Source organism: Zootoca vivipara, chromosome Z1 (assembly GCF_965207765.1).
Source record: "Zootoca vivipara chromosome Z1, rZooViv2.hap1.1, whole genome shotgun sequence".
In the NCBI taxonomy this organism is placed as follows: domain Eukaryota; kingdom Metazoa; phylum Chordata; class Lepidosauria; order Squamata; family Lacertidae; genus Zootoca; species Zootoca vivipara.
Window position 1 is genome coordinate 21,851,384 of NC_142583.1, and position 22,305 is coordinate 21,873,688.

General features: G+C 44.0%; 1 protein-coding gene across 6 annotated transcripts in view; it reads left to right on the forward strand.

Annotated features, from left to right (window-relative positions):
- LNX1 (ligand of numb-protein X 1) overlaps positions 1-22,305 on the forward strand; it is a 126,119-nt gene that overhangs the window by 24,261 nt on the left and 79,553 nt on the right. The window contains exon 1 of one of the 6 annotated variants that reach the window (XM_035112090.3): positions 6,127-6,269. The exons of 2 other annotated variants lie outside the window; for them this stretch is intronic. The gene's annotated coding sequence lies outside the window, so the exon portion shown is untranslated. Of the gene's footprint in view, positions 1-6,126; positions 6,270-20,792; positions 21,048-22,305 lie in introns of those variants that run through there. 3 more of the 6 variants (XM_088659360.1, XM_035112091.3, XM_088659370.1) reach the window with 3 other exon arrangements.

Sequence of the window (22,305 nt, forward strand, 5' to 3'; positions counted from 1 at the left end):
GTTTAGGGAGGCTTTTAATGTTTAATAGATTACTGTGTTTTATTTTTCTGTTGGAAGCCGCCCAGAGTGGCTGGGGAAACCCAGCCAGATGGGCGGGGTATAAATATTATTATTATTATTATTATTATTATTATTATTATTATTATTATTATTATTATGGTGCTGACTTGAGTACATGTCAGAGCCTAAGCATCCCTCTGATTTTGCCCAATACAGAATAATTGTCATGGAAGACCAGGGTCTAGAATTCTCTGTCTTCTATCGGCAGTTGCAGTATTATGTATCAATTCAGTTCTTAATAAAGCGAGCTTAGGGAGTCTACAGTTTTGAAGAAGAAACTTTAGCAAGTGTGTGCAATTCCCGCCCCCCCCCTGTCCCCCAAGTTATTCTTTGGGCTGAAAACAAAGCACAAGAAAAATCAGCCCCAAAGAAATAGCTTTATTTGGTGAAATGCGCCTTTGATCTCTGTGGGTTGCTGCTTTCTTCTTTTTCTTCAGCTGCTTTGTGGGGTTTCAAAACCTTACGTTCTCCAGCTGTGTATGTGTATTTTATCATACTAAGAACCTATAGTGGGATTCATGGGTTGCTATAGCTAATCTCTAGAAATACTCTCGCTTTTAAGATTTAATAGCTTAAAAGCACAGTTCCAAAACCGATACCACTGTGTCTTAAAGTCATACAGTATTCATAGTTATGACTTATTCCTGCTCTCCCTTCTGCACACTAATTGGCTGAACAGCCTTGGACCCAAGTCTGGCTGGTTGCCAAAAATTTTACAGGAAGCCTCCAGGCTACCTCACTGCAAGGCCAAGTTTTAATTTGCCTATACGGTATCTTGAGGGGGAAAGTACCATTGTTAGCTGATAATTCACTGCATTCCATCTGAAACAGGCTCCTTTTACTTCAGGAAATCGCTGGCAATGATCTGAAAACAGGGCCATCAATTGTTTGGACACTCTGCTGGGCAGCATAGTTGGTTATTCCAACCCTGTTTCAAGGCAAAGAACTACACCTTGGCCACAGTGTTAATGAGCTATATAATATATTTATTTAGTTGGGTGTAAGTCTCACTGTCCATAGTAATGAACTGGGTGATTCAATGAGTGGCCTGAGGGCCGCATGTGGCCCTCGAGGCCTTTTTTTTTTTTAGCAGCCATTAGCAACATTTGATATTGTGCTGCATAAACTGGGTAAGCAAGGTACTGAGCTTTGGGAAGGAGGCATGGGGGCTCTGGCAGGGTCCTAGATTCCGTTTACTTCCTTCCCAAAGCCAAGTTAGTGCTTTCCCAGCTTTGGGAAAGAAGTGGGAGGGCTCTAGGACCCTGTGTCCTGAACCCTTGGCCTACCAGGTAGCAAGTCAGTATGTTAAGCCCCCAGTCCAGGGTCAATCCACTTGACAAAAGTCCAAACAGAAGCACAGTCCCACAGAGATCCTGAATCATCCACACTGAGACCCGTCAGCATGGGTAGTTGAGCAGCCACAGCACCTCTGCTCTGCTTCCCTTTTGTTCCTTGCATGCTGACTGCAGCATCTGGGCTTGATGAGGCTCATGGCCCTCACCTGTCCCAAGCCTACTCCAGTTGAGGAATCACACACCTTCTCCCAGAGCTAGCGAGCCCCACCTGGTCAGCTAAGGAGCTGGGCTGTGGGCCCTTGCCTGCCTCAGCTTCCTGGAGTACCTCTCTTGCTGCTTCCTACGCCTCAGAGCTTACCATGTTTGGGGAGACAGGGGCCTCTCTGGCTCTGGTGATGGGTCCTGCTGCTCTGGTTCCTGTGCACTGACCCCCATCCCTTCATCATCCTCCATCACCCTGTGAGTACCAACCTCTCCTTCCTCATCCCCAGCTTGCCCCGGCGTGTCTCAGCCCAGGCTACACTCCTCGCCAGTTTTCTCTGCCTCATCCCCGTTGTCCTGATGGTTCATGACACCCTGCCAGAGCCTTGTGCCTCCTTCTCACAGCCCCTGTCTGGCCAGCTTTGGGAAGGCAGAGCGAGGGCTGGGGTGGCTCCCCACCACCACGTGACAAGGCAGTGTGCAGCCCACAGGTTCTGTGTTGAAGTACTCTTGCAATCCACTTGGTTTGAAAAGTTGGACAGCCCTGGTAAAGAATATAGGACACTGTTGTAGGCTAGCCCATTGGTCCACCTGGTTCTCCAGAGTTTCAAACAGAGGTCTTTGCCAGCCCTACCTGGAGATGCCAGGGATTGAGTCTGGGATCTCCTGCATGCAAAGCACACATTCTCCCACTCATTTAGCAGGATTTATAGCTCAGAAAAAATTGCAGGCTCAAGCTGTAATACTTTCAAGGACTGCAGCCTTTCTCTGAGAGGAGGTGCACCTCCAGGTCCTAAGGCCAATTCATACCATGTGGGGATTGAGTGTGGGGCAGTCTTCTTTTGCAAGAAGGTTATTGCACATTGCATGCAGAAGGTTGCTTCCTTGCTCCCCACATTAACCTCAACCCCGCTGTTAAAACCTGCCACCCAAAGAAGCTCTTGTTCCGGCGATGCATTTTAATATGGAGAGCCAAACAGGCAGATAAGAAGTCTATATTGTGGTGGCCACTGCAGATTTGAAATCTGGTCAACTCAGGGTAGAAGAAGGATCCTTTTTGTAGATTGCAGGTGGGGAGCAGGAAGCAAATGAGTTGGGGAAAGAAGTAAATATCCAATTTTGGACCTCCCAGGTCCTTCAGTGGGGAGCTTCTATTACAAGTTCAATATTTGGTTCTACTGGCAGGTCTGAAATATTTTGGATATTTCTTCTTCTCCTGCCCCTTTGTTTCCTGGTCCCTCTTTCCCCATTTGCCTGGGGTTTCCCCCTTCTTGCTGCACCTTTTTTTTGTAGAAAAAAGATTGGAATTCAGTGCAGGTTGCATTTCTAACAGGAATGCTAGAGCCATGCAATCCTAGATTTGGCTTCTTGCTTGAAAACAGCATGTGAACATCAGTTCTCTTTTTTGCCAGCTCCTGGCCACACATACACCTATTTTCACCTCCTCCTTTCTAACAGTTTTCCTTCCCCTCTCTCCATTCCACCCATCTGCTGCTTTCTAAAGGCTCTGCCCTTGCTACTTTTAATCTTCCTTTCCAAGGACCTTCTTCCTGTAATACCCCACCCCTCTCTAACAATCGGTCAGTCTGGAGACTCACTTCACCACAATGACAAAAATACTTCAGTTCATGAAATAAATTCTATTTCAACACTTTTGGACTATTTCTATTTTCAGCTTTTTTGTGTGTGCTGCATCTACCAGCCTTCATTTTGCTGTCTGTGTTTTACTGAATGTACTGGTAGAATTAATGATGGCGCAAACCCAGTGTGGCGGGGTAAATTTATACCACACTGAAGTTTTAAAGTATATGGATCTTCATCAGCACCTCATCAAATTCAGATGGAACGTGCCATTACAGTGGTACCTCGGGTTGCGGACCCAATCCGTTCTGGGGTGCTGTTTGCACCCCGAAAACTCTGCAACCTGAGCGGAGCTTTCACGCATGCGTGAAAGCATGATAAAGCGTGCATGCATGAAGTGCGCAGAACGCTTCTGCGCATGTGTGCACAGTGGAACCCGGAAGTAAACACTTCCGGGTCCACTGCGTTTGCAACCCGGAAAAATGCAACCCGCAGCAGACGCAACACGAGGTATGACTGTATTTGTTATGAGAGCAAACCATTCTGTGGTAAGCCACACAAGGATGTGCTAAAGACCTACAGAAATGCAGGCAGTAAACTCCTAAATCATGGGGCATAATTTCAGCGACTGGGCCCTTGTCCGTTTTGAGACTAGCATACAATGTTGATCTCCTTTCAGTCAAACAGGCTGCCTCTCAGTTTGGAGATTAAAAAGCGCAACAGCCAGATTTAGCATTTTTTCAATCATAAGCATCAAGCAGCCTTTAATGAATCCAATGTAGCAATGCAGTTTGTCTGTTTAATAACATGGCACCAGACACTTAGTGCTTAGTAATCAAACTGGGTGGCTGTAGAGGCAGACCGCTTGGGAGACAGTGGAAAGAAGGAAATATCACAGGCTCTCTGACTGCAGTTCAACACTCAAACATGTTCTTAGTTAACCCTAGTAGATGAAAATAGGGATGTCCTAAGAAAAGTGGGCCATTATGGGATCAAATCTTCTGTAAATCTGGGACTGTCCCTGGAAAATAAGGACACTTGGGGGGTCTGGTATTGAAATAAGGATTTGTGTTTTTATTTAAAGAGACAAAAAGCACAAGCACGAAAGAGACAGCAGCTTTTGTTACAGCAGTATGCAGAGGCTGTTCAAATTAATACAAAATCCAATCAATATGGGTGTGTCCAACTCTGGACTAGCAAATCTGATAATGAAAAGAGCAAGATCCTCTGCACATGCAGAGGTACAATTACTTTCTGTAGCGAGCCAGCCACACCCAGGATTTGATGAGTCCCAAGTTCCACATTGTATGGAACTAGTTTGCGTTGCACACGGTACAATGACTCACCTACTTCTGTGTTTTGCATTGTTTGACCTTTTAGCCTCACTTTGTAGAAAACCTTTCTTCGTTCTTCTTAAGTTCAGGTTATACACCTGCCCACTGAGGTGAGTATTTTGTGCATCTGGTAGAGTGGCCCATGAAAGCTTAGGCCACAAGAATTTCCTCTCTAATGTGTCACTAGACTCTTGATTGTTTTTAGTCCAATGGTCTAGATTTCCGTCCCTTCTGGAAATCTTCAAAAGTGGCTTCTTTTGCTTTGGAAAAAAACTGCACTTCCCAACAATCAGTAAGGCAGTTGGAAGGGTTGTATTGTTTATGATTCACATAGTTGGTGGACCAGTATTTCCTCCCGGAGCAAGTTGCTTTTCAGAACAAAAGAGGGATTTTTGTTTCAGTAAAGTGCCAATTGTGTGAAACCTGCTCAAAAGCTGCTCTGATTCTCAGACACTCAAAATTCTGGCACATTCTCTGCTGGCACCTTTCTACAACAGATCTGTTTTTCTTTGTGTTAACTCAGATTGCATGTTCATATCTATCTTTTCCACACAGCAGAAATGTTGCGGCTGCTGGGCGACCATCTTTGGTTAAGCTGGTGGCTTGCTAATAGTCCGGGGGGGGGGGGGTTGGCTGACATTCCCTTAGTGGCAGCCAATGTCTGAGGATGTTTTATTTAATGGCCGATCTACGTGCCAGCTGGGATCTGAAATCAGCTCTCTGTTAGTGAGTGGGTGTGGTAGAAGTGAAGGCAGTTTGAAGTTGGACACAGCGGCCCCTTTTGTATGTCATGGTAAACCATTGTTATTGCCTTACTATTGGGTAGCCAATATGGTTCAGATGTTATTAGACGACAACTCCTATCAACCCCAATTTGGGGTTGTTGGGTTGTTTTTTTACTTAACGCAGGGGAATCAAAACATGGTTCATTTTTCTCAAACAAACCACAATAATTAAGCCAAGAACAAAAGATTGTGGCTTGTTGGAAGTAAAATAAAACACAAACCAAGTTTGGACATAAGAGCACGCCAGAAATGGTTTGTTTCCCCTGCACAATACCAAGGAGGAACAAAGTAGCAAAGATTGGTGCAACAATTAACGATGGTTTATTATGATGCTCAAACAAGGCCAGAGGCAGTATTTAAACAAAATGATAAATAGCGTGGTTGATTGCTAATAAATGACCCTGGATGAGCCTCAGGCTCACACTCCCCCCCCCTCCACTTCCTTCTCCTCCTGTGTCAAAACTGGGAGCAGTTTTGTAGCTTTCGCTTCTGTTTTTAACTGAGTTCAGTATTGTGTCCAAACCTGTGGTTAGTCTTAATTATGATTTACTAAACCTGTAGCATATTTTTCATAATAATTTGCTACCGAAGGATAAAAGGTGAGAGCAGAAGAGACGTGAGCATCCTAAAAGGGAGGAAATCTTACTGCACACGACATGACTGTTATCTGAACTTTGTATGCAGGCAGGCACATGGCGTTTACTTGTTTCTGGGTAGATGACAGGTTGGGTGCGGCTCACTGTTGCTTTAAATCTCTCAGGTACACACAGCAAAGTTTGCCTTTCCAGCCGTCTGTGATGTCATGCATTTCCTTGTGTGGGCCGGCCAATTAGAAAAGTTTTCTTCCTGCAGGTATCAGATTGGGAGCTCGAATGCCTTGTTGTCGAATGCCTTGTTGTCGGGCTAGACATCTGTTAAATAAGGCTGCTTTCTTTTCTTTTCTGCTGTTTGGGATGCACCTTATGACCCGGCAAACGAATTGAAAATCTAGTTGCATACACTGGTAACGAAAGGTGAGTTGAGTTACGCTGTTTTGTTCTAAACTTTCATTCTCGCTTACGGGCTCCAGGCTACTATTAAAGAAGCAAATCCTAACCTGTCAGAGGAACTAATTGTAGGGAACAAATATTTCCAGGCTTTTAAAAGAGCCGGATAATGTGCTTGCTTTTATAGTTTTGAAGTGAAATTTCTGTTCATAACTTGATGCTCCCGTCTTCCACTGTGGCTTTTATTGTGAGAAAGGCCTCCATGAGGTTGCTTGTAACATTGTGTTGGAAGGTTTAATTCACTGAAGCGGCAAACCTGTGCACGCTGACTGGAGGGTAAGTCCCATTGATTTCCTATCAGGTAAAAATGCAGAGTCATACTATAAGGAGACGGCAATCTTCACATTGATTACTCTGTAGAACAACATACTTGAGAAGCGTTTTAAGGATTGCAGTTTAAATGCAGCTGGATTATAGTTTCTGTATGGATTATTTTAAATCCCTCATTTCCCCCTAAATGCTAATTAAACATCTTTCTTAACATCAGTTTTAATTGCTTTGTTTTATACCCCTTGGCTGGCATCAGAACCACACTGAAACTTCTCTCACAAAATCTCCTGTGGTAAAAGTCTTCCCTTAATTAGTTTCTTGTTAATGCTAACATGATTGGCTTTGTAAAAAAAAAGGAGGGGGAAAGGACAAGGATGGATCTGTCCCTGCACAGAATTTGCCTCAGATTGCAAAGGAGTAGCCTGCGTAAAAATCTGTAATGCTCTCTGTGTGTTTTCAGAAGCCAGTTCCGCTGCGATCAACGAGGTCTACATTAGCAGTTGTTGGAAGCTATTTGCTGTTGGGTTTAGAACACAGGTTTATGTGGTGTGCTGGATACAGCAAGCTGATGTTCTTGTGTGATTCAAAGCATCTTTTAACTCTGCACACCCTGTTACCCAGGAAGCTGAATGCAGCCATATATGGTGGCCTGACTGGGTCACAATTTATCTCCTGTTTTTGTTGGTTGCCTGGGACAAAAGGACTGGGCAGAGAAGAACTTGGAGATGCACCTGGCAGGCACCAAAACATGCCAGGTGGTGGATTCTGTGCAGTTCGGTAGAGCACGAGTTGTGCAGCAAAATAGGGTTTGTTATGGGATTGTGTAAGGCGTTTGCAGATACTTTATGTACATGAGGTGTACATAACTCTGTCCTTTCCCAAAATTTGAAATGGGCAAATCTTTTCATGTTCCTATACTTGTAAGAAGCACTTTAAGAATTTGTTTTGTCAGATATAGTACATGCAAATACAGTGCATGCATTTGTTTTCTAAAGACTCTGATTTAATGGGGAGGGGGGAGGAATCAGTATTAAGGATTAAAGTTTATACAGTCGTACCTTGGAAGCGGAATGGAAGCCGTTCCGGAAGTCCGTTCGACTTCCAAAATGTTTGGTAACCAAGGCGTGGATTCTGATTGGCTGTAAGAGCTTCTGGAATGCAATCAGAAGCTGCGGAAACTGCGTCGGATGTTCGGCTTTCAAAGAACGCTCGCAAACCGGAACACTCACTTCTGGGTTTGCGGCATTTGGGAGCCAAAACGTTCGACTCACAAGGTGTTCGACTTCCGAGGTACGACTGTAGTAGGAAGAACAACTTTATGAGATTTTTCTGTTAATTCTTGTGGGGCTTCATAGACCCTCTTACTCCTGCACTCTTCCTTTCAACTTGAGACACAGTGTGGTGTTATGGTTGGTATGTCAGACTAGGATCTGGGAGACTAGAGTTCCAATCCCCACTTGGCAAGGATGTTCACTGGGGGACCTCGGGCAAGTCACTGCCTCTCAGCCTAACCAACCTCTCAGGGTTGTTGTGGGCATTGTATGATGAGGGGGAGAATGATGTACACCACCTTGACATTCTTTGGAGAAAAAGGTGGGATTTAAATGCAATCAATCAATCAATATCAATAAATAGAAGTAGGAATAATAATGATGCTAATAATAAAGTCATGGCAATTGGCTAACCTCTTACCAGTTGCATCAGCATCAAAGTAACTATTGAGTTATTCAATGAGTTTTCATCATGTTGAACTATGTAATGGTATTAGGCAAACAGAATTTCACACTCCTCCCCCCCCTTCATTTTAAGTGTCACCTAATGAACTTGGAAGCCCTTTTAACAAATAACAAAAATCAATAAAAGACAATGGGTGTGGGTGGGCACAGTGCAATGGACCCCTTTACTATAGGGCAGGCATCCCCAAACTGCGGCCCTCCAGATGTTTTGGCCTACAACTCCAATGATCCCTAGCTAACAGGACCAGTGGTCGGGGAAGATGGGAACTGTAGTCCAAAACATCTGGAGGGCCAAAGTTTGTGGATGCCTGCTATAGGGGAATGCATTAGGGTGGCCAAATCTGCAAAAAGAGAAGATGCAATGGCAAAAAAGGAGAATGAAAGACGGCAGAGATGCGCACAAAATTTGCATATGTTCATCTATGCGTCTAGATGCAAATTTCTAAATAATTAATTTAAACAAAAGTGAAATACTTCTCACAGTGGTGGGGGAGACGGCAACCAGATGAGCTGTGTACCAGCTCACGCTGCTGTCGACCGTGCTAACTATAGATAGACGCCATCAATGTGTGTAATCTTCCCCGTTTTTTTTTATCTTGGACTTGACAGCTCTAAAACAGAACATAAAACCACTGAGTATGATATTGCAAAGGGTGTGTGTTACATATCCATATATCCCTTTGGGGTCAGTTCTGACTGAAGGAAGTGTTTTAAAATAATTCAGTATTTTATAGTGATGCACCTAACTTTTCTTTAAAAAAAACACCTTGCACCAACATAAAGCCAAACAAGCTGAAAAAACATGCCTGTCAGATAGCATTCTCTTATCCTGTGAAACAATCCCTACTTGCAGTTTCTGGTGCCAGTTCATTTTGCTCTTAGGTCTCTTAGGTTTGTTCTTCCAGTGTCTTTGGTACTTTCTGGAGGGTTTTTCTGGACTTCTGGGTCTGGGCGTTAACGGCTGCAGGCCTTTATTAGATATATAGCCCTGAGCTGAGAAAAAGAATGTTCCTGGCTCTGAATACTGCATGTCTATTATAGAAGAAAATGGATATGCTATGTGGGAACTCTGCAAAAGGTCCAGTGGCTCCCAGCAGAATAGCATTTTTGGTGATAAATGCAAATAAAATGCACAGGCAGGATCAGAGATTTGATTCACTCTATTGGCTTGGAAAACGTACTGTTGTGCAGAATGTAACATCACCTAATAAATCAAGGATCTTTCCCCCCCCCCATGTAAGAAAGAAAGAAAAACTTTCTGAACTAACTAGCATTCACAATGCTTGTGCATGTCCAGTTTGACACTTCGAATGTCCAGTTTGAAGCGAAACTCTCCAAATACATATTTTTAAAAGAAAACTCTGACATTCCCCCCACGTCAAGAACATTAATTTCTAAAGTGTGCATGCACATGAAAGCTCATACCTATGACAAACTTAGTTGGTCTCTAAAGTGCTACTGGAAGGATTTTTTATTATTAATTTGTATAAATTTCTAAAGTGCAACTTTTGTGTGGAAATAGAATTACTGGAGCATCTAGCTGTGATGTGTTTTATAGATGACGCCATAGGAATAGACAATGCCTGCTTCTTGGGATATCTGTATACAGTGCTTTTTTCTGGGGGGACGCAGGGGTACGCATACCCCTAAACATTTTGTGAATCTAAGTTTGGCCTCATTGAGGGGCAGTATTTCAATATGAGTAGGAAAATGAGAGTACCCCTAAACATTTTTTAAGAAAAAAAGTACTGTATACCTGAAGAAGCGTCTCCACCCCCATCGTTCATCCCGGACACTGAGGTCCAGCGCCGAGGGCTTTCTGACAGTTCCCTCACTGCAAGAAGTGAGGTTACAGGGAACCAGTCAGAGGGTCTTCTCAGTAGTGGCACCCGCCCTGTGGAACACCCTCCCACCAGATGTCAAGGAAATAAATAATTATATGACCTTCCGAAGACATCGGGACTCTTTTAATGTGTGGTGCTGTGTTGTGGTGGTGTTGGTGTTGTTCTTAATGTGTGATGTTCTGTTGTTGTGTTTTTATACATCCTGTTGGAAGCTACCCAGAGTTACTGGGGCAACCCAGTCAGATGGGCTGGGTACAAAAATAAAGTATTATTTAATAATAATAATAATAATAATAATAATAATAATAATAATAATAAATAGTATAAACCAATCATCCGTGCAACAAGCAGTGTCCACATTTTGAACTCATTAGACAAGTAAAATGAAATTAGACACATGCCCAGCCATTTATTCAAAACCATGGGAGGAAAAGAATTCATGCATACAGAGCCAGAGTCTGACTGATGAGAATTCTCAAGTCACCCTGAAGTCAACCCTCAAGGATAGGTGTTTGCTTTGATCTCGGTGCTTAGAGAGGAGGAACTGCTGTTGCTCTGTAGACTTTTGTTTCCACACTAGGTTAATTTCTCCTGGCAATTGAGAAGAGAGGGAAATTAACTGAGCCGAGCTTTCCTCGAGTGACAGATGATTGGAGGGCACCCTCAGAATTCCAAACAGACAGAGTTTGACAACCTGTGACACGGTGGGCATAAAATGTAGCCAAATTTTAAGAGTTGGGCTATATATAGGAATAATTGGGTGGAAAAAAAGGTTTTTTAAAATTGCTCAGAACAGCCTCCATGACTCGTGACTGTTCCACATGACAGAGAAAACACACACACACACACACAGAGACACACACAGTGGGCATTGGCATGTTGGTTGTTCCCATTGTGTCAAGAGTCTCTCATACCACTTCAAGACATTAAATGGCAGTGGCTGGTTGTGGGTTGACATGAAGCCGTTTACATAAATAGAACTGGTCTCCTTAGTGGCTTGCTCTCCATGTGTACAAGCTCCATGTTTCAAGCTCAGGTATGGAGCATTCTCAGGTAGCTCAGGCATTAGTCAATGGCTATGTCAGGACAATCCTGCCATGACAGCCACCCATCCTGCAAACCCATTTGCAGACTTTCTTCATTTAACTCCTCCCCACAACATTCCACATGCTCCGACTCATTGTGCAGGCCAACCAGCTTGCATTGTTTTCTGACACTGGTTGTGATATCATGTAAATATATACCTATCCATCCAAGCCCTTGCCTCTCCTTCCCCCGCCAGTCTTTCTGCTTATTATAATCAGACTTGGCTGAAATATTGAAATTCTCTCTGCAGTGTGTGCACGTATAAGCCTGTGCGAGATGGTGCTATCCATATCCGATGCTACCACTGCCATCTTGGATGCTCTGCAGTGTGACCCAAGTATGAGGATACCTGAAGTGGTGAGAGCAGAGACCATATTTGGTTTGCACGGGAACACTTGATATGCCCTGTGCTTGTGCATATGAAATGTAGCTGTGGTGAAATGGTTGGCTTGACAAAAGCCAATAAGAAAGCGGAGATACCGAGGATAGTTTGGTGGAATAAAGACTGCATGATTCAATCTATTTCTAGAGTAGCTAAGGGATGGGAGGAGGTGAGCTTTCCATGCAGAAGGCCTTGGATTCTTTTTCTACCCAGGGCTAGGAAAACCTAAAGAGTGGGTGCACAAGACACAGGAAAGGGGACTAGATGGGTCAAAGGTCTGACTCAGTATCAGGCTGTTTCCTATGTTCCTGTTCCTAAACAGGCTTCAGTTCTAGCACAAGACTCATTCAGGAATATGTGGTTATGGGCAAGTCATCCAAACACGTTCCATGTCATCTAACCAGTGAGATGAGTTCATGCATGGAAGCATGAGGCTTCTTTTAATAATGTCCGAATACTTACAACCCCCGAAGATTAAAGGAGCCGCAAGAGCATGCAGCACAATTAAAACGTAATATGTTAAGTGCCGTAGAGTTAATGCACCTAGTTAATTATCACGTGTGCTGAAATTATGTAACTGAGCTAGTTGAGTAATATCTTACAAGTGTTCTGCGGTACATCTCAAAACTGCCTGCAGCTTCCACCGGACTTGTTGGACAAGAGTTGGCCTGAAAGCTAAGTGGCAAGTGCAAGAAAATCTTTAGAAAGTGCACTGCAGTTGCAGTCCTTGGATGGAATCCAACACTGTGCGGTTGGACTTTGGCTCACACAGTGATTCAGCTTTTGCAGCTACCTGCACCCTTAAAAGAAATTCTGCTCTGGAAGGTCCCCCCAGTCCTCCAGAGCAGATTTTGAGGTGCAAAGAGGATTGTGGGACAGAGGAAGGTGGAGGAGCAGAAGTCTGTTCTGCTAGGCTACAGACAATGTTGGATACAACCCCTGGGACCTGTGAGTGGCCCTGGAACATTTTATAAGGAAAGGTGGTGCATGTACTTTAGAAATAAAATGAAGAAATGTGCATGCATCTGAAAAACACACGCACATGAGCAAGTGGGAGGGGCTGAAACCCAATGTGCATTTACATGGGAACAGGTCCTGTTAAACTTGCTGTTGAATAAACATGCATCAGGCTGCAGGTTCCAAAGGGTGTAAGATAAAATGCAGTGTTTTAAAGGAAGGAGGGCTTTAGGGTTATATGTGTGCATGGAACTTAGGTGGCACTGTGGTCTAAATCACTGAACTTCTTGGGCTTGCCAATCAGAAAGCTGGTGGGTTGAATCCGCGCAATGGTGGTGTGCTCCCGTTGCTCTGTCCCAGCTTCTGCCAACCTAGCAGATTGAAAGCATGCCAGTGCAAGTAGATAAATAGGTACCGCTGTGGTGGGAAGGTAAATGGCATTTCCATGCGCTCTAGCACTCAACACGGCCCTCCGTGTGCCAGCAGCGGTTTCGTCATGCTGGCCACATGACCTGGAAACCTGTCTGTGGACAAATGCCAGCTCCCTTGGCCTGAAAAGCAAAATGAGTGCCACACCCTATAGTTGCCTTTCACTGGACTTAACCATTCAGGGCTCCTTTTCCCTTTACCTTTACCTATGTAGCTTTTCTGTTGTTGGGTGAGCCACTTGAAGGTGGGAGTGCTGTGAGCCTTAAAAACTCAGTGGTTCCTCATTCTGCCTATCACTTTCCCCTTTGGACACCAGAATTATTCCATGAAGCAGGTCGGTATAGCTAGGTGAGCATTTGACTACAAAAAAATTGAGTTATTGATTTAGAGCGTGTGGTTTTATGGCTGACGTACAGGTATCAGTTTTGAAAGCTGCTATTACAGTAATCTAGAGGCTTCTGAGCACATGACCCAGTATGAAGTTAACAATCGTTAGCGATGTAAAGATAGTTTCGCATTTCCTACTTGGCCAGTGTGTGTCCCTAATCTCCTTAAACTTTCTCCTCACTTTCGTCATCCTCCTTCCTACTCAGCGTGCTGAGAAACTGACTTAGTATATAAAAAAAAGTATCAGGTGTTATAACGATTGTTGTATGAGAAACTGACTTAGCCATGCCCAGTTTCATGGTACATTAGCACCATCACCATTATAAATAGGCCTTGATAGATCAGTTGGTTAGAGCATGGTGTTGATAACATGAAGATTGCATGTTCAATACCCATATGGCACAGCTGCATATTTCGTTGGACTAGATGATCCTCAGGGTCCTTTCCAACTCTATGAATCTATATATGCATGGGTTGGGTTAATGTTTGAGTTAATTATTGCTTAGCTGTCCAAATCTGTTCTGGAATGAATCTGAAGCAGATGGCTTGTTTTCCTGGTTGCCCCCTGGATAGCTTTTGACACCATCGACCATAACAACCTTCTGGACTGTCTAGAAGGGCTGGGAGCTGGGGGTACTGATATACAGTGGTTCTGCTCCTTCCTCCTGGGCCGTGTTCAGAAAGTGGGGGGGGGATGAGTGTTCAGACCCCTGGGCTCTCACTTGTGGGGTGCCTCAGGGTTCTGTCCTCTCCCCCATGCTTTTCAACATCTACATGCAGCCGCTGGGAGAGATCATCGGGGGTTTGGGCTGGGTATTCAGTATGCGGATGACACCCAGCTCTACCTCTCTTTCAAATCAGAATCAGTGAAGGCGGTGAAGGTCCTGTGTGAGTGTCTGGAGGCGGTTGGAGGATGGATGGTGGCTAACAGATTGAGGTTGAATCCTGACAGAAGTACTGTTTTGGGGAAACAGGAGGCGTGCAAGTGTGGAGTACTCCCTGGTCCTGAAGGGGGTAACTGTGCCCCTGAAGGACCAGGTGTGCAGCCTGGGAGTCATTTTGGACTCACAGCTGTCCATGGAGGCACAGGTCAATTCTGTGTCCAGGGCAGCTGTTTATCAGCTCCATCTGGTACGCAGGCTGAGACCCTACCTGCCCGCAGACTGTCTTGCCAGAATGTGCATGCTCTAGTTATCTCTCACTTGGACTACTGCAGTGTGCTCTGTGTGGGGCTACCTTTTAAGGTGACCCAGAAACTACAACTAATCCAGAATGCGGCAGCTAGACTGGTGACTGGGAGCGGGCACCGAGACAACATAACACCGGTCTTGAAAGATCTACATTGGCTCCCAGTACGTTTCTGAGCACAATTCAAAGTGTTGGTGCTGACCTTTAAAGCCCTAAATGGCCTCTGCCCAGTATACCTGAAGGAGCGTCTCCACCCCCATCATTCTGCCCGGACACTGAGGTCCAGTGACGAGGACTTTCTGGTGGTTCCCTCGCTGTGAGAAGCCAAGTTACAGGGAACCAGGGAGAGGGCCTTCTCGGTAGTGGCACCCGCCCTGTGGAACGCCCTCCCACCAGATGTCAAAGAGAACAACTACCAGACTTTTAGAACACATCTGAAGGCAGCCCTGTTTAATGTTTAATAGACTGTTGTCTTTTAATATTCTGTTAGAAGCCGCCCAGAGTGGCTGGGGAAACCCAGGCAGATGGGCAGGGTATAAATAATAAATTGTTGTTGTTGTTGTTGTTGTTGTTGTTGTTGTTGTTGTTGTTGTTGTTATGCTCTAGATTGGGTTCAAAATGCATAGAAGGCCTACGAGGTTTTTAAGAAGAGGTTGGGTGGCTGCCTGTCATGATGGGAGTGGGTGGCACTGTGGTCTAAACCACTGAGCCTCTTGGAGTTGCTGATCAGAAGGCTGGCAGTTCGAATCCTCATGACAGGGTGAGCTCCTGTTGCTCTGGCCCAGCTTCTGCCAACCTAGAAGTTCGAAAACATGCCAGTGCAAGTAGATAAATAGGTATCGCTGCGGCAGGAAGGTATACGGTGTTTCCATGCTGTGGCGTTCACACAGAGCCCCCGGTCGTTCCACAGACTATTGACCCTGTGCCACCACGTCGATTCTCTTCCACTGCCACCAACCAGGTTTCCCTGGTAATATATTCAGACTCAGTCAGGTTGTAACGTACAGTGGTACCTCGGTTTACAAACACAATTGGTTCCAGAAGTCTGTACTTAACATGAAGCGTACTTAACCTGAAGCAAACTTTCCCATTGAAAGTAATGGAAAGTGGATTAATCCGTTCCAGATAGGTCCATGGAGTACTTAAACTGAAAATACTCAAACCGAGGCGTACTTAAACCGAGGTATGCCTGTATAAACAAAGATTCCAGTTTATTGTGAACGCAAACAAGTTTTAAATACTTTGAAACACTGTAATCCGATTCTCTCTCTCTGTCTCCCCTCTGTCTCTAACCCACTCTATGCCTCCCACCCACAAGAAACCAACCAAACTAACTGTCTCTCTATTTCCAACAATCTTCACCTCTGGCTAAGGCTTTTAAAAGCAGGTAGGCTCCGCCTCTGGGCTTTTCTATTGGTCTACCTATTAACCCTTTCTCTCCCCCTGTACAGACTTTTCCAAAAGAACGGGCAAACGCCACACATGCGCTCTGGTTTCCGTCACAGTGTCCCATTGCACCAGAAGCATTTTAGTCATGCTGGCCACATGACCCGGAAAGCTGTCTGTGGACAAACACCGGCTCCCTCGGCCTGAAAGCGAGATGAGCGCCACAACCCCATAGTTGCCTTTGACTGGACTTAACCGTCCAGGGATCCTTTACCTTTTGTGACCTATCTGAGATCCCTGCATTGCAGGGGGTTTGACCAGATGGCCCTTGGGGTCCCTTCCAGATCTACAATTCTATGATCTGCTGTGCCATAGTGACATCATCACATCAGGCCAGCTTGGGACTCGTACAAGCACAGCTGCTTTCTGGGAGGCATTGTTGCAAAAATAAGGCTGGATTTGGCCCTTCAAGGGAAAACTTCTCCACTTGCTCTACCCCTCACAACCTTGGTAGAGTTGCTGGCTGAGTGGAGCAGCTGCCTGAGGATTTACTCCCGCTTTCTTTGACATCGGGGATGGGTGCATTTGGGAGGCATGAGACTTTTTAAAAAAAGAGGTTGTCTAAAATATCTGTAAGCTGCATTTTATCACTTGGCCGCCTTGGGGCTATTTCTGGTCGAAAGGCATAGTAATAAACTCAAACTGTCTGCTTTCCTCCCTTTTGGTTTGGGATGTTACATGATTGAGGCATGGCAAAGAAAACTCTCAGGTTCACCGAGGTTCCCTAGGCTCTGGCATATGGCAGTGATGACATGTATTTAATTGTTCAGCAAGGTTTATAAGCAACTCAGTCACAAAATATCTCCGAGCTGTTTGTAGAACATGGTATGAAATATTTGTTACAATAAACTTTAAGAGCAGAAGATAGGATAAAAAATACAGACGAAGTCGACAGTTTAAAAAACCAAATGTACATAATAAAATTACGTGTCTGGTTGTGCAGACACCAAAGCAAGGCACCAAATTTACCCTGGACCCACTATGGAGTGCAAATGTATTATTTTTCAGACATCCAGGGGACACCCAGGAATTACTCACTCTGCTTCAAATTAATTCCAGAGAGAACTTGGACAGGTCAATCAATCATTAACCAACTATTAGGATCCAACACAGATGCTACCGTTCAAGCAGGGATGTGAGCATTTCCACCCTCACCCCCTCAAGATTTGCGGTTTGTTTAGCCTGGCTATCCAAATCAAATTAACTGAAAGGCCTCAATTATCAATTTAATGTCTGGGGAATAACTCCGTTTTTATTGTACTTGAGTTCCAGGAATCTCAGGCACACTGGATGGGAAGCCAGCTGGCTTCTCTATATAAACTGAGCCAGCTGAAGATGAAAATAAAACTGCTTCTGGCTACATTTTGCCAAACTAAAAGGAAATATGCAAAAAGTTTCACACATCTCCTCCTCTCCCCACAATCTATGAACAGTGATTCCACCATAAGCTCACTCATGTATTGCAATCTGAAGAAGTGTGCATGCACACAAAAGCTCATACCAATGACAAACCTAGTTGGCTTCTAAGGTGCTACTGGAAGGAATTTTTTTATTTTGTATTGCAATAAAGTTCTGCTTCATCTAAAACCATGCAATGATGGAGTGGCACCAAGTTATTACTGGGAAGGCGCTGCGTTGGTGGCTTTGCTGTCAAGTCTGACAGCTGTGAGTGAATTACGCAGGCCTTGCTTAAATAGTGCCCCAAGCAAAACATTGTGCCACACAAACCCACACAGTTATTATGCAACATTTCTGAGAAAAGCTACTTTTCAGGGGTTTTTTTGGGGTTGTTTGTTTGCCCGTTCAGAGTCGTCTCCCCCTGGTTCTTTGGCGCCCTGCTCAGGCAGTTAAGCAGTGTTAGCTTGATTCTTGTACTGCGGACACATGTAGACTGAGGAGCTCCCTGCTACTGTTAACTGAAAGGCTACTGATGATGTTTGTTGTCACATGTTTAATCTTCTCTTGAGGATCAAGTTCAGGAAGAGCAGGTTTGGCTTGCTCGAAGCAGGAGGCGCTGTGCAGTGTTCCAGTTTGAAGCAAACAACCAAATTTTAAAACCAAACAAGAAAGGCACCAGAAATGCGTAAGGGCACATTTATGCAAACAATTTAAAGTTGAACAGCCATGAGAAGCACACAGGAAAAGGCAATGCGATCAAGAAAATGGGACAATTTGAGGATGGTCCTTAGGCAGAAGAGGGGGTTTCAGCAGATGCAGCTTGCAAAACAATCTTTTACATATGGCCCCCCTTAGGAGGCAAGTATTTATGTCATCTGAAGAGAGGAGGCAGAGGAATGCCAAGTTCACCCCATGGGACGAAAATCCTGTGTTGGCTCCATTTTTATTTACATGCGTGTGCCTTTTGGCTTAGCCAAACTGCTGGATTTTTTAAATGCCGGGTTTTCTTTTCTTTATTTGTTTTATGGACTTGATTCAATTAGAACGAACAAAAATAGCTTGTAGAACAGAATGAATTCGGTTTAAGGAAGGGATGTTCCCATTTTTCATGCCTGTCAACATGCTTTGCTGTAGAGGCATGGAAATTTAGCGTAGAATTTGGTTGCCTACAGAGCTTGGCTTTCACTTATACTCCCCCCCCCCCAGGAGATTCTCAGAGTTATAGTGTCAGTCTCAGTACTTGGATTCCCAGGGGGCCATTGGGCAGGACCTCTAGAGGTCAGAGAAAGGATTTTCAAGTCCCTAAATATCCTTACTGTGTTGCATGGCTACAAATTCCTGATTTACATTCTCCTCCTTGCAGTCTTGCATCAGTCCTTGCCATGTGCTCATGCATCAGATATATTCCTAACAAGTTTTGCTTTCAAAATCATGAGAAAGCTTCCATTGCTCAGCTAGGCACAAATCCCCGAATTTGACTGAAATGCATCTGTCAGATGCACCCTTGCCTATACGTCTTCCTGATTTTTGGACTATTGGATATGTTGAAATGAATGGCAATTCATTTGATTATTCCCTCCTGGGAAGCAACATGACTACGCTGAATGCTACTGATTAGCTGGCCAGCTGTGCTTAAAAAAAAGAAAAAAGAACCCCTACAGAAGAACAGTTTGGGATGTGTCATTAGTTAAACCTTTGTGGAATTTTGGAGTGTGGTAAAATATTAATTTTCTTAGTAACTAGATATATCAGGAGAGGACTGATAGCTTAGTTTTAAAATCAGGCACCTCCCATTAAACTAGCTGCCATAAAGTGGATTAAGGAAATGCATTTGATACAGAGAGACCAGTAATAATGGCTGGAGGAGAACATGTCTAGAGCAGTTAAGCCAATGAACTGAGAAAACATAACAGGGGGCAGACGGACTAGATAGCTTGCAGTACTTTAAATAAAATGTACTCTGTAATGTTAATTTCAAGCTTTGTAGATTTCATTTTTCCAGTTACGTGATGGTTTCTTTGTTCCCATAATTATATATTAAGATATCTCTCTAGTTATGTCTTAGTCTTAATTGGCTTTCCAATCTTTTGAGTTCAGTTAACAGCCATCTTCCCACTGCTGACCTTGGTAGTCATAAGTCTAAAAATGTATCTATCAACTTTTTGACAGGTCCGGCTTAGCTCTATGCGTATGTCCATGATAATGGAGTCTTCCTTCCCCAACTTTATTCCCCATCTTCAAAATAGGAGTCCCCAATAACTTGCCTTAGGGCTCTTCCATACTTGAGGCTCATCCACACCTCATTTTAAGCTTGTACAGTGGTACCTCTACTTATGAATAACTCTACTTACGAATGTTTCTACTTACAAAAGGAGCTCCGTCCGCCATCTTGGATGCGGTTTAGATAGGATTTTTTCTACTTACGAATTTTTAGATAGGGTTGCTTCTACTTACGAATTTTTTTCTCCCAATGCATTCCTATGGGATTCGGCTTACAATTTTTTTCGACTTACAAATGTGTGTTCGGAACGCATTAAATTCGTAAGTAGAGGTACCACTGTCATTTGATGCTATCCATGCTTATTCAGAAATTCCACTTAATTCAATGGAAACAGGGCCTTTCACATTTCAATAGTGCCCCATGCAAGGCCAAAATTTGGCACCCAACTCTCACCTTCCGTTCTGCTCAATTTACTACATTATCATTGTGGTGCCCTGCAGATCCCACTATGCTTGCCACCCAGTGCATAGAACTGGTCACACTGCCCTAAATCTGCCTCTGATGGAAAATGTAGATGAGATCACAGCTATGAAGCCTGAGCCTTTTTGTGTTTAATTGAAGGTGCCCCAATGCATTCAGCGACACTTTATTTATACGGAGATGCAAAGACAGCTACAGTCTTTAAGCATAAGATCAGGCTGTAGGTTTAAGAGCAATCCTGCAGGGTCAATTTCTTTTGTGGGGGGGGGGGGATTGAATTGCTCAAGGCCACCCAGTGAGCCTCACAGCTGAATGAATGGTTTCTCAGATCCCAACTAGTGCACCCTGAGTGATCTTTATTAACTCCCCAAAAGTCATATTTCCAGATCAATACAACTGTGTCCTTGGATCTTTATGATATGACCAGACTGCCTGGGGAAAAAAAACACTGCCTGAACATTCAGAGGAACAACATAAGTGGCAGTCAAGCAATTTGCACTCTCTAGCCCTACACATTTGCATAATAAGATTTATTGCATGCAGTGCCGTTGCATTTATGAGGGCAATTAGGAGGAGTACATACTTTGAGGAGCAGTTCAGGAGAGATCAGGCACCTGACTTGGTTTACACCACATGACTGGCTCCTGATGTATAGGTGAGAAGCATGCTGGTGAAGCAGTAAGTTCACGTCTGTCTGTCTGTTGCTGTTGATCAGCAGTGTCTTGGGACAGGACTTTTCTTGCCTTCAGAATCAGCCAAGAGAGTATCTGTCAAAGCTTATGTTGATTAGGTTACTCAAGAAGTAGGAAAAGTTGGAGAGCGTTCTTTTTGGAAGGCGAAATACTCTGAAGTCACTGGCCTTTTGAAATTTGTGTGAACTGCCGCAGGACATCACTGTATGGAAAACAGCTAAGAGACAAGGTAAGCCTGTAAGATGCAGAGCATGGGCTCAGTGTAGCTTGTACAGCACTGGCTGGGGGACTGAGCATGTAGCACATGTTGGCACATGGACTTTGCCCTCCATCTAAGAATACACGTTGGAGCCTGCTTCCATGAGAAAATAGCATCTGCTTGCCATTCCTGTGGCTGCAATTTGTTTTAACTGCTTTGAATACTGAATTTTAAATTGTTGTATAACCTGCCCTGGGAGTTTCTGGAGAAGGGCAAGTAATAAATTCACTACTACTAATAATGATTGGGGTGGTGCTGTTTCTAATTGTGCGCTAATGACTGGATTGTATATACATGTGGGAACTGTGGCAGAGGAATTGAGTGAAATACAAATATTTGACCATTACTATATTTTTTACCATTTTTAGTATTTTTTTTACCATTTTAGCTTGTCTTCTTTTTTTTAGCATCCTGTACCTCTGTTGTCTGTGACTATGACTGAGAGTTTAGAATGCACAAAATGATCTCGATGGGCTTAGATGTGTCAAGGTTGTTGCTTTTTAATATAAAAAGAATGGAGAGTTAAGTTGTTGCAGCTGAGACTGGTTTGTTGTAAGGTTTACAAGGTGTCTGCAGAAACTTGCATTTCTTTGTATTGGATTCATACATAGGTACATTGTAATCCTTTGGAAGGAAGTCTTGCTGTGTTCAATGGGGTTGGCTCCCAGGCAAGTGTGCATATGATTGCAAACAAAAACTAGGAAGCGTATACCCCCCCCCCCACTTTTCTCTCTCATACACAAATGTCAAAAACACATGGTGTGGTTTTACTGAAGCCTTTGTTGAAGAAACAATTGTTTCCTAAAACTGCATGGACATTTCCAAATCAAAATTCAGATCCAGTGTGGAGTGTTGACTACGGTGTTTCCCCGAAAATAAGACATCCCCTGAAAATAAGCCACCATGTGTTTTTTTGAGGAAAAATAAATATAAGACGGTGTCTTATTTTTGGAGAAACACGGTAGGACCTGAGAGATAAAGAGTCAAATCCCAACTCAGTCTTGAAGCTCATTGGGTGACCTTGGGGCCTCTCAGCCCAACCTACCTGATAAGCTGGATAAAATGGGGGTGGGGAGGACTTGGTCTGCCACCTTAAGCTGCTTGGAAGAAAGACAATCAATAATCGGAATCCACTGGGGTTGGAGCTACAATTGCTCAACTTTTGTGCAAACACATTCCTTTAGAGCAGGCTTCCTCAACCTTGGCCCTCCAGATGTTTTTGGCCTAC